This window comes from Schistocerca piceifrons, chromosome 3 (genome assembly GCF_021461385.2).
Source record: "Schistocerca piceifrons isolate TAMUIC-IGC-003096 chromosome 3, iqSchPice1.1, whole genome shotgun sequence".
NCBI classification, from domain to species: Eukaryota; Metazoa; Arthropoda; class Insecta; order Orthoptera; family Acrididae; genus Schistocerca; species Schistocerca piceifrons.
This window is the reverse complement of record NC_060140.1, coordinates 365,371,128-365,384,762: the sequence shown is the minus strand read 5'-3', so window position 1 is coordinate 365,384,762 and position 13,635 is coordinate 365,371,128. Positions and strand designations below refer to the sequence as shown.

General features: G+C 39.8%; 1 long non-coding RNA gene across 1 annotated transcript; it reads left to right on the top strand.

The window, feature by feature from the left end:
- The first annotated feature begins 4,286 nt into the window (after window positions 1-4,286).
- On the top strand, window positions 4,287-13,635 carry LOC124789381. Its single transcript, XR_007016117.1, has 2 exons — window positions 4,287-4,818; window positions 13,374-13,635. It is a non-coding gene; the product is annotated as an uncharacterized LOC124789381 (long non-coding RNA).

Sequence of the window (13,635 nt, the reverse complement as noted above, 5' to 3'; positions counted from 1 at the left end):
CTGTGAACGGTTCAGTAATGGTGATAGGAACTGAAACCAAACCATCACCGACAACTAAAGCTCACGGCGTAAGGCAGAAGGAATAGATGACATTGTTTTGAAATCTCTAAAATAATTTTAGGGTTTGGCAAAGAAACGATTATTCACTTTGGAGTGTTGAATTTGAGACAAGAGACTTACCATCGTACTCTCATTGTCATCCACGCAATCCAGGGGATAGAATAGGGATATAAGTGCAAGAAATATCGTACAGTCAGATTGACAGTTTATTCATACACGCTGATAAGCGAAATAATGTACAAAAATGGAGATAAATACTGAGGGAATGTTAAAGAGCTATGAGCTCTTGTTCATCTTCACTGCTGTGAAACACGTCTGTTGCACTGATCGAGTGGTCATCGATCTTAAGGAATGCATTTTAGAGACCATATTTACTGGACAGTTTTTTCTTGTTATGCTCTGCAGTACCTCCTACAAAAATATGGAAACCAAAGAACCTGCAGTAACAGAGATGCGTTTCACAGTATCGAGGATGAACAAGTGGTTGTAGCTCTTGTAGTACGCGTAGTAGAGTCAATTTTTGTCTTATTTTGGTCCGCACAACCACCTCTAAACGTTTCCTACTCTAGAATCTTAGCAAGACCAATACAGAAGCATTTATTCCACTGTCAGAGGTATCTCAACAATTTTCTGTTATACTTTTCGACGCGGTCGTTACTGGACCATGGTCCCTTACATTAAATTTACCCTTCTCCATCATCCCTGAAAGTTTGTAACAATCATGGAATCACCCTGCATATAGGATAACTTACATAAGTCGTAGATGTTTAATATTTCCCGGATACAACAAATCTCGCTGGTGTGAGTTTGTTGCTGGATACAGAGGGTGTTTGGAACTAAAACACTGGGAATCATCAGAGTAGAACCGGAGGGTTCTGGGCGCGTACAGAGGCATTTGATAGTTATTATGGCGTCGTACTGTACGAAAATTAAATAGGAAAGAAAAGTGGGGAAATTTGTGTAAAGTTCCCTCAGACACGTTCTCTAGAATGGCTTGCGGAATATGTGGAAATACATACGTACTTAATGTTGAAGTAAAGGCTATGGGCTCCTGCCCTAAGACGACACGTCAACTGGGGCAAAGTGTCGTATTTTTTGTAGGGTAGGCTGAGAATTACGAATTTCGAATAAAGAAAAAATCTTAAAACAAGAACTTGTAAAATAGACACACTCCAAAAGTAACTTAGTTACATACGTATTTCTACTAAGATTGAAACTACTACAGAAATTGTTGTAAATAAATACATAAAATACTAAACACCTACACATTAATAAAAATACCTGTGTAACACGTTTTATCTCACCGTTGCATCTTTTCATAAATTAGTTCTATCCTCCTGTCCTTTTTCTGGGCGCAAACATCGAAAACATGATATATGAGCTCCTGTCGTGTGGTTGAAGATTTCACAGATCCATTCTGTGTAGCCAAAATTGCCAAGTTTGAATCTATTTGTCATGGTGTTTAATGTACTCATGCTTCTTTCGCAAGACGCGGTGGTTGCTGGAATTGCAAGAACCAACGACAGTAATTTCACACATTCAGAAAAGAAGCTTTTTAATCCAGTATTTGTAATGGGTTTCATGACGTCCTGAGGCTGTAGATGTTTATCCTCACTGCTGTAAAGAAACATGAGTTCTTGTTTCAGTTTTTAATTGTCATAGTAACGATATATAGTTTTTCAGCTTCACGTATCGGGAAATTGTTTGGCCTGAGAACTTTTTCTCATTTACAAGTTCCGTAAAAACTGTTTCACGAAAGTCCTGGAATCTTTTTCCCATGTTTACTACTACTGTGCCAATTTTTTCGAAAGCTAGCCTACTCAGTTCTAGAATACGTGCTTCTGTTTCGTTAAAATTAATTTCAGACACTCTTGCTGAACTTAGCTTCCGGTGTGAATTTCAAAATAAATTCCACACATCTTAGTCTTTCAACAGCCTTAATGCGGATCTCAATTTCTAGCTTACAGCGTCTTATGTCTACAGTTTTACTTTGCAGGATGTCAAACAGGATATTTGTATCCTGGAAAATAGAACTATGCAGCTGCAGTAGAAAAAGTAGAAGTCTGATCACCCGTTCTACTATTTAGTCCAGTTGCTTGATGAAAAGAATTATCATCCCACTCTACATTGTTTATCACATCATTAAATGCTGATATCAGGTCTGTATAGCGAAGAATAATGGTTTGCACTGCGCATGAATGAAAACTTCCCCCTTGTTTCACAAGGACTTGGTAGTTTAAATGCCCTTCCCTTCAGAAGTTCACTTCTTTTCTAGAACGGAAAAAATGCGCGAAATCCTGTAGATTTGCCACAAAAATATATACTTGCTTAACATTTTTACAGTGATAGAGGACGACCTGGTTCAACTGATGTGCGTAGCAGTGGACAAAGAGAATATGAGGAAACGCTTGTTTCACAATAGAAAGGACTCCATAATTTTTCCTTGCCGTTGAACTGTAGCTTTCGTATGTTTGCGATACTAATTTGTTTTTATCAGTATTCCAACTGCTTAGCACTTGCAACAAAACAGTGGCTATGATTTGTGTACTCCGGCCTTTGGATGCGTCATAAAACCCTACGAATCCCTCTTGTATTTCTCCTGATTCATTATTTGCAGAACAAAAAATTACACTCATTTGACTTCTAGTCGAGACAACTTGAACTTCGTTCCTTAACAACATCCTTAATACAAGCTATTAATTCTTTCTCTGTATAAGAGGAAATGTCTTTAAATATTCCATAGGGTGCTAAATAATCTTTGATGTACGGTTCTTCTTCTGCCAAGAAATCCAAATGTTCCAAATTATTTCCATTATATACTGACACTTCAGATTCGTCATGACCTAGAAAAACTCTTTCCTTACTAAAAAGCAGCCAGTCGAAATAAGTCTCTTCATTAGACTTCTGTTTCGATCAACTATCTATTTGCGTTTCAAAGCTTCCAGCGAATTGCTTCTGACAGAGCATAGCTAATTATTACTGTACATAGCTGATTGTAATTAACAGTTGCTGTGATATCTGAAATGAAACATTCTTGTTTTTTAGCATTCGAAAGGATATTTTGAAGACTCTCTTCGACTACTCCCCACTTACGTCATTCAAAACCGCGATTACCCATTCCAAATAGTACATAGTAAAAACAAAAACGTTTGCTCCTCACAACGCTCCAACTTATCCACTGTTTTGAATTGTACCATTGTGTTTGGAAACGACTTACATATTCTCCATACGATTTTTAATAGACAGTCTTGGCGTCGGCTTTCGTTCTTTCACCAGAAATTTATCTGTCAAAGAAAGAACAGTGCAGGGGTTTCAATCAAAAAAATTCTTTTTTAATTTAGATCTTGTGGTGAAATAAACGCGTCCATAGCAGTCTAAGGTAGTCAGCAATACCGTGGGTTAAGAGATAATGATTTAGATATTAGACAATTTACAGTTTTCCCTCCGACAACACAATGGCAAGACAAATTGACGCTGACGCCTCACACGTGACAGGGCACACGAAATATACTTCACTAATCAGTTAATCATTACCACTACTTACTAGATTTTACCTACAAAGTTCATATTCCATGTTTCATCATAAGCACGTTTAGTACTGTTGATATGGAAATCTGTAGACACATTAGGCAACTACCAACGTTTGAAAAAGGTAGGGTTTCTAAATGTTAATCTGAACAGCAACGAAAATACGCTATTTCCTAGCATCTTGCAGCAGCACCCAATGATGCAGTACATTTATTTTCTATGAAGTATGAATGTCTTCTTGTTCTTTGTGTCTTAAATAAAAAATTAAATTAAGAGTTAATCGTTTCTCAAATGGTTCAAATGACTCTGAGCACTATGGGATTTAACATCTGAGGTCATCAGCCCCCTAGAACTTAGAACTACTTAATCCTAACTAACCTAAGGACATCACACACATCCATGCCCGAGGCAGGATTCGAACCAGCGACCGTAGCAGCCGCACGGTTCTAGACTGAAGCGCCTAGAACCGCTCGGCCACACCGGCCGGCACTCATTTCTCATTCTGCCCGGCTTACTGGTAGGGTGCCAGACGAAGAGAAGTAGGGCAATCTGTTAGGGAACTGCTGAATGACGTGACATTCCTCTTAGGCGTGCATCCACTTGCTGGCGATAACAAGAAACAAATCACATGGCAGCTTTTAAAAACCATATCCACTCTGTAGAAAGACCAGTCCGCCACGTTAAGGAATAGGGCTTACTGCGCGAGCTGCTCCTTGACTGCAAAGCTAGAGGAGTGATGCGTTATTCTGACGGGTACAAACACGAAGTTAAAACGGAAAATATTTGAAAGCACTTACGAGGATACGTGATCAGATAGGATTAGATTCAGTTTGGATGCATTATTCTGGTATTTTTTGGGAAGGGTCAGCCTTAGAGCCTTAATGGACGCTTCGCCACTGCACGTGAAGTAAACAGTCAATCTTTCTTTCCGAGAATCTTACGTCTACGACTGACCGCTCTAGTACTTATCTATGAGCCGCGACCCACACATGTCCGCGACCTGTTGAACCGCATTCGGATAACACTTGACGAGCAGACGTGATTCTGAATTGACTCCAGTTTTATCTGGGACGCCATGGCTCGCACCACGATCGCCCTGCTGCTGTTTGCTCTGCTCGTCGCCACAGTGGCCGTGGCGCTAGTGTCGGCCGGCGGAGACATCCCCAGCAGCGCCAACTGCCCGCTCGGCTACGTCGAACGCAAGGGGCGCTGCGTGTCCAGTATCACCAAGTGAGTTGCGTCACTTCTCAGTGAACACAGTTGCCATGCACATCAACTGTAGCCCCTGACTCAATAGCGCCCACTCGGACAGAGCCGTAACACTAGGTTTCAAGCCAGACACCATAAGCATGCAATGTAGAGTTGTCGGTGAGGTTATCTTGCTCACAATGTGATGTGCACAAATCACAGGGCCAGTTTATGACCCAAGCGACATATTGGGCGACAAGGTAACAGGGGTACCAGACGCGGGCAAGAGTCAATGGTTTAGACTGAGGTTTTACCGAAATCACAAGGGAAGGCAACTAATTTCTCAGGAAGAGCGTGTGGGGTGGGGAGCCGCCAAATTGTATGTGGCTTGGGTAAACTGCCCTGACCACGTTTCATCTGAATAACCCAATAGCCTCATTAATTCCACTACTTCACTTTTAGTAAAAATGTAATTTAATATGTCTATTTTAGTCATTATGTTCTGGCACCTTTAAGAAACCGGTCATACAGACAACAATTTTCCTCAGTTTTTTGCAAGCCTAGTTTCGCGTGATAAGAGCTGTAAATTCTTTATTTGTGTGACCATAGTGTCTGTAGTCAGCTTTCAATTATTAGAAGTATTTAAAAATCTTTTTTCTGACTGCTAATAACTTTTTAGCTTCTTCGTAATATCGCAGAAGCTACAGCCTAATAACACATTTATCGATATTGGCAACGAAGTATTTATTGCGTGCACTTTGCTTCCTCTTCTCCTTTCGCGAAAATATTTGAACTTCACTACAGTCAGCTTGCGTCCCTTCTGCTGTAATTTGAACACCATCGACTTAACTCAGCTTCAGCATTCTGCTAGCTCGTTTCGTCATCCAGGATGGGGCAAATAAAAGTGGCCCAGACCATTTGTGGCAGCATTAACGTAGGAGGAAAAGACTTACAGTTACTTCCAACAGGATAGAGCAACTGCCCATGCAACGGACCAAACCTTGGAGCACATTTACACTGTCTTCACGCCTGACAGAGTTGTTTGCAGTCGTCCGTCTGGTCACGGCCATAGCTAGCCACCCAGGTGACCTGATTTATCAGTGTGCGAATATTTTGTGTGGGGAGCCCTCAAGTCTAAGGTGAATCGCAACAACACTCATAGTCTTTAAGAATTACAGCAGAACATTTCGGATGGGACTGGAGTAACTCCTACAGTCCAGCTTGGATCCACCCTCAGCCACTTGCTGACAAGGGCCCAAAAGCGCGAAGACATGAATGGTGGTCACTTTCAGCATCTGCTACACTCAGGTTAGCACTGTATTTCCTTTCATCTGCTGTGTTTTTGCACCTTGGAACTCTGTTCTCTGAGCCAATTTTATTTTTCACACGCTGTCTTTTCCGTTAATACTTGAACGCCTGCCCTCCTTAAATTAAGTTCAAGCTGCGGGTTTACGTGAAACTGTAGGCCTTGATTTTATGGTCGAAATGTCACCTCTTTATATCAAGCCTGACCCACATGTAAATAATCACAGTCTGACTGCGATGGCTAAAGCTTTAGAGCGGCAAGTGCTTTCGCAAAGCTCAACGGAAGACGGGAAAGTTAACTGGATTTAACTAAGACAAAACTACAAACAATCCTGTCGGAGGAACATCGGCAACTGAACTTATGCCAGAGGCTGAAAATACCGCATGGAGTCATGCTCTGCGCTCGTAGGTAGCACACCACGCCTTGCACATGTCCACCACGGCGATCGGGGGTTCACAGCACTAAGTTACGATACCTGAAGATGGGCGTATAAGAGTCCGAAACCTACCGTGTGATAATAAAAGAACCTTACAACTGTAGCGGTATTTTCAACCTCTGGTAAGACAAAACTGATATTGGAATGTACAATATGAGACCCTATGCATCTACTGACTCTGAATGTGTATCATTTGTATCTTAACAGATTCAGCTCATGCAAAGCAAATGTTGCTGCCATCTCTGTTCTACGATGGATAAAAACCCAAATAATCTTGAACTTCAGTGTCGGCACGTGTCTCGAAGTTCGACAGCGACGTGGACTTATCTTTCAGAGTGAAATACTTATGATCATTGCTTAATGTGTGCTCTTTCACCCCACCTTTAATTACAACTGGGAAGGAACATATCTGGAGGTATGAAACACATGAGAAGATTCATTAAACATACACCAGGGAGTCGGATAATAAGTTCTTAATAACCCTACCGTACTCGAATGTAATATAATTATCAAAGTTAATATAAAAGATAACATACTTAGTGGATAAACACAATACTACAAACCATCATATGCTTTTACACCCCCAAATGAAACGACGGACAAACGAAGACTAAAATATATTCTTATTACTTCCTGAAACGGGTGTAAGAGCATTAAAATATGCCCCTTTTCACTTTGGATGATTAAATTAGAAGTGGATACTGATTCTCACATATTCTAAAGAAGCTGAGAGCGCGAACGAAGACCTAACATTCCCCATGCCATAAACGACTACAAAATGTGTTCTGAAAAGAAACCTAGTTCTCCATGACCTGTAAGACCATGTAATTTACAATAACGAAAGAGCTAGCAATAGTCTCACCATAATCAAGACCAAAGTCGGTTGATATGTCCATTTCAATATCACGGGCATCTATGTCTTCTCACGTCATGAGTCATGAGTGCCATGGAGATTGTTCCCTGATGTCTTAACACATGTGTTGTCATCCTGTCTGTTCTTATTCTCAGAGTTTTCCATAGGTTCCTTTCTTCGCCGATCCTGCAGTAAGACTCCTCATAGCTTACCTTATCAGGCCATTTAATTTTCAACATTCTCCTGTAGCATTACATCTCAAGTGCTTCGATTTTCTTCCGTTCCGGTTTTTCCCCAGTGCATGTTTCACTACCATACAGTGCTGTGATCCAACTGTACATTTCCAGAAATTTCTTTCTCATAACTGAAGCCTTTGCTGGCTACTAATAGGTTTATCTTGGCCAGGAACGCCTTTTGCCTGTGCAAGTCGGCTTTTTATGTCCTCCATTCTCCGCCCGCCATGGTTAATTTGCTTCGCAGGTAGCAGAATTTTTTAACCTGCACTACGATTTTGACGTTAAGGTTCCCTCTATTCCCATTTCTGTTACTTCTCATTATTTCTGTACCAACTACGAAGCAAATCGGAACGTCCTGATGTCATGTTGGCAGGATCGGAATAAGAGTGTTCCTTTGTGCTGTGGCCATGAAGCTTCCAAACTAAAATGTATCGCCCAACATTCTGATTGGCCGAAGCCCGTCACAGCTCGTCCCCCCCCCCTCCCCCCATCGCCACCTGCAAGGTATGCCTTGCGGTAGCTCCTACTCCAGAGATGCATCGCGTTGGCAGACAGCTCGCTGCAAATCTTGGAGGCTGACAGACGACTATCGTAGTGCGCATGCATGAATACGCTGACTAAAGACGTTCGCGATGAAGCATACGCCGGTCACCCACTCCTTTCTTCTTTGCACCTTATTTGAATTTACTGATGTCAACAAGCCGTTGCAGCTACTCGCGAAGGCATTTTCCGCAGTCAGTTGCCATGCTTGTACCTCGGGGTAGTTATGAGTATTGCCTTTAACCTGCTACGTGACTGTGCCTAGTCACGTCACCAATTTGCTTCCGGCTAACCTAAGTACCGGTCTGCAGTTCACTTTGTTGCGTATTACCCTCCGGTCTCTGTTGGTCTGCTCTGTTTTGTGAATCAAAATGAGTGAATAAACTGTTTCATACAATTCACAAAGATCTGACTATCGACGATGTATTTTCAAGATACGAAATATAAGTTTCACAACTCTACATAGTGAGTACGCAAAACGCACACAAGCTGTATAAAAGCACTACACATCTAGGACGCGTAGATGCAACTGATACTGTAAAAGGACAAACAACGCGCATTACAGTATACTAGAGTAGATACGTGACTAAATTGAGAGCGTCTTGGTAGACTGTTCACGCACTTCTTCCTTAGCAACTTTACTGAGAGATACTGGGAGCAGGGGCAGCAAGTTTCGCATAGCACACAAATCACGTTAGCTATACCACGCTAATGGCGTTTTGCCGACGACATCAACGACATATGGTGCTAATAAATGTTTTAGTATTTCTTCTAATCTAGTCTGAGGTAGTTTTACAAACTAATACAAGTGCGTAATAGTGCATATTGCCCATCATAAATATAAGTTGTATAACATGATAGATGAAGAGGGATCTCAGATAACCTTTAAGACTAGGAAGAACAGATAATTAAGGGACAGAGTCCTTCGATTGTCTAAAAAAATTGAGTTCCTTGCGTATTTAATAAGTAGACCTAGGATACAGAGCAGTCACTATTCTGATTCCACGTGAACATTGAATTATCCCATTTCATACAGTGAATTTAATGTCGAGACTTTTAGCTCACTCCAAGGATATATGTAATATTTTCTCTGCACAAATTAACTACGTTCTCAAATGCTACTCTCATTTCAATCACAACTTTATAATCAGGTTTCCAGCCGATTATTGCGATATATTCATCGCAACGTTAAAGCGATAGGAACATGTGTCTGTGAATGACATGTTACATCCTTCCTTAGGACATGGCAAGGTATTCCTTCCTCATAACTATTCACATTCTTGTACAAAGGACCATTACTGGAAGTTGTGAATTTGACATGACCTACTCACAAATGTCAAGTCTTTTGTTACATGTTTTTAAAAGAAATAAACACAGCACATGTTACAGTGGAGTCTTATTTTTAATGAATGTACTTTTGTGCTATATTAATTTTTATGAATCGTCTGCTGCAAATACCATAATTTCACAAACATGAATATTTTTGCCTATATATGTGTATGAGGTCGCTGAATCGGTTTCGTGTCCGAATGCAAAATTAAAAAAAATGTAATAAAATACAGAATCTTTGTACAGATTAGCTAACAAAATACGCTATGGTAAAATAGATAGCAAAATTTATCTAATGTTTGACGTTATAAATACTATTTGCCATAATTGGTGTTGTGCGAAAATGTTGTGTAATTACAAGGTTTTTGACGAATTTTCTAACATCTACCGATTGACTGCCTGAGACCTGCGTAAAATTTTTGCATTAGTTTGAGAATTTGAGTCATTATTTACGGCATATATACTTCCGTGTGACATCATTAAGTGTAAGGTTGTTAATAATATTCAACATATGGAAACACGATTCACACTAATCTTTTTATCTGTGTAGAGGTCATAATAATGCATATCAAATGGAACCCCATACATATGGAATAACAAGGCCGTTGACATGGTATTTTTTCCTATTCGTCGTTAACATCGCATATCAATGTTCGTTTCACACAAAGCAAATAGTTTTCTTAACTTTGACAGTGATATTCAGCACATTTACCCGCTATTGTCAAATTTTCTTTGCATATATCAACAGTGAGTATGTTTTCTTCCGCAAATATCGTCTGAAAAGCTTTTGAATATCTTCAAAAAGATGCATGGGTCCATTACAAAAATCAGACTAAGCTACTTCAGTATCATTGTACAAGACGTGATTGCACTTATTATACAAGAAATAGTTGCCCATTTTGGTACAGCCATTGATGGAAAAAATTGTTTCGAGGTCTCTAACCTCTTATGATGTGTGAGGAGTGCCACAATATATGCAGTAGAAACCTTAGGACAAAAATGAGCAAATGTAAGTGAGCCTTACAATTGTGTCTTTCTTCTTACATCCATGTCTGAAAGAACAGACACTACCGACGATTCACGACTGCGCGAAATAACTCGAAATTAATTCGCTGGATGCGAATACCTTGACGTATACAGTATTAGGTTCAGATCTACTACCCTATAAAAACATATACAAATTTGTTCCGGGTCGGTACACTCTAACGCGGATTTCCCGCTTTTGCGAGCGGTCGCCTTTCCAACTTCGGCTGTCCGTGCACACATCCCGGACCGATCCAAATTTCCATACGTCACACTACTACATACTTATATCGTAGGATACTGAATTCATCACCAAATGCTCATAACATTATTTAGATTCCTGCATCTGGGAACCCCAGGTCCAACGCTCACCATTAACAATACAAACCATAGGATATTCGGCGCTGCTGAGCTGTTTTCATATTTTGTCAAATGGCCGGATGGTCTTCTGTCGTCATTGCCTAGGCAAGTCGTATGCGTCATCAGTCTATGAAATATGTAACTTCCGTCTGTGTGTTATACTATTTGACTGTTACTGCGTCGAAGTTTCAGAAACGGAGATTGCGAACCACCCCAAAATTTGCCTAAACGATCTTGGAAAACAGTCATACGCAGGCTAATTGGTGCACAAGACCAACGATCATCTGGCAAGTTAGCGCGCTGCGTGTTAAGCTATACGAACAGGTCACTATACAAGAGAGGTACACATATGAATTTCAAATACTTTGTCTAGTTATCAGTTTCTGGAATGGTATACGGAAGCAATCGGAATGCGTGTGGTGCCGTAACTCACAAGTAACGATGACGAATTGTCGTCCACGAAGTCTGACACGTCGAATGTGAAACAAAAGTAATTTCACGGTGGACTCTGTGGCATAGCTTTGGCTAGTGGGCGCCAATCAATCCCCTAAGCATGATGTACTGGAAGAGAGCTTAAAAGAGCTTACTAATAGCCTCTGAGTATTTTATTGCATTGGGACGTGCAAAGAGGCTGCCGGGTTTTACCGTGCGAACACCCATTCTATTAAGGAATTTATAAATTATTCCACTCCATTTTATTCTGAAACTATTGAGGAATTTTGACCATAAGCTGATTGGGCATCCAATATCGCGATACAATAAAAATTTTCAGACACGCGTTGTACGAGTACCATACCTTCACGTGTACATTTTTAGAAATGAAATAATTCGATGAAATCTTATAATATGTTGAAGGTTGGCGGAGGTATGACTAATGATTTGCAAGGAGAATTTTCTGCTGTGCGTTAACATAATGAATAACTTAGTACACCCAGAGAAAAGCGTTCACTCACACGCACTGACACACACATTCATCTACACTACGTTACATTTAACCGAGCACAAACATATATTGCACTAGCTGAAAACAAAATGTCTATCAAAATTGCGAGTAGCTGATACGATACTGAGAAAAGACTGTGTTATTTTTCACTACGTGATGTTATCAAACTATTTTGTGAAGCGAAAACATAATCTTTTAAAATGAATTTTGTGGTCCACCTAGCATTAATGAATTTAAATATCACTGTACAATGCAACAATTTCACATCAATGTATCAGGACGAGTTCTTTCGATCAGGTTAAGTATTTGACAAGACATGTAATTTTTTATGCTGCGTTAGTCATTAACATTCTGACACCACTGAGAACAGTTTACTTTTGAAACTTTAAGACAGGTCGGGAGCGCACTTCATAAAGCTGTATAACTCACCTGTGGTGTTGGACTTATGGATTTGGTAGCAGCTGACGTAAAAGTAGCGTATTGGCACTCTCTCACAGTGCCTTTTGTGTAATGTTATGGCTAATAGTATATGGTATTATACTATTTTTTTTCCTTTTTTTAATACATCACCACTTCACCCACAATGAACCACATTTGTTCTATGGTGCACACAGTATTACAACCTACCGCCATTTGCACACATCGCTGGCCACGGATACTCGATGCAGACTGTACGCCTCCCTGTTCAACAACAAACAATATCTCTGATCTACGTAGTGTAGCTCTCCTCTCTCGTTTTCTCATTCTCTCTCACAGGTTCAATTTGTATAAAGGAATTATCTTCCATATTACACGTTTTATCATTTGTATATCTTTTTCTTTGGTAAAGGACTGAAAATGTAAAATAAAAAGTAATAAAAGTAATAACCAAATAAATAAAACTATAATTTTGCTCTGACGTTACAAAAATTGAAGTAGTTTCACATGCTGCTAAGAGATGGTACCAGTGTTACTTTCGTAACATATTAATGCATATGTGAAATGTTTCAAAATAAATTATATATCTAACTGAGAACGAAAAGAATGAAAAATAAATTGTTTGTTAAAACCTCTAATTTACTGACCAGCACAAATGCCACGAGACCTTCATCTCCTCAAGTTGCCTATGAGCCGTATTTACTTTAAATGAATGACTACTATTGTCTGCGCTCTTGTTGACACCAAAGAAACGTCCTCGTTCTTCAATCTGAATCAACTGCGAAGCTGCCAAGAGCGAACATGAGTGATACATAAAAATGAAACCTATAGTTATTTCGATAGTAAAGTTCAAAAGTTGTAACATTATAACGCATGAGAGTGCAAGTTTCGTTCTAGTAAACAACACTGTAAGAGAATACGAAAAGAGACTGACCTCATGCTCCGACATCTACTCTGTAAGATGAATAACAAATGTTCCGCAAATCTCAATGCAAAAATATGCTTGTTAACAGACAGCTCTTTCAATTAAGTTCTTATCGAGACATCTTTATCTACGATAGTCATCTACATTATCGTAGACAGTTCCTTGATAAATGCAGCTCTTTTTCTTTAAGTTGCCTTACAAGGACTAATATTTTTGCTATCTTTTTCAGGGTGGTGGAGGTATCTACGAAGAAGCCCTGAACATGTGATGCAGTTAATCCTTTGTAAATTGAAAATTGATCACAACTACCCAATATGTCATCTGACGGTGAGGAGTGTACAGGCCTGTCACTGAGAAATCTCGTACATACTTTGTTGTGGACGGCAATTGTGTTCGAAGTATCTCGGAAGAAATTTTCGAATATGTTCGAAAACAAATTTGATTTTATATGTATGCATCATTACTTTGTTAATTAAAGTACGATTATGAAA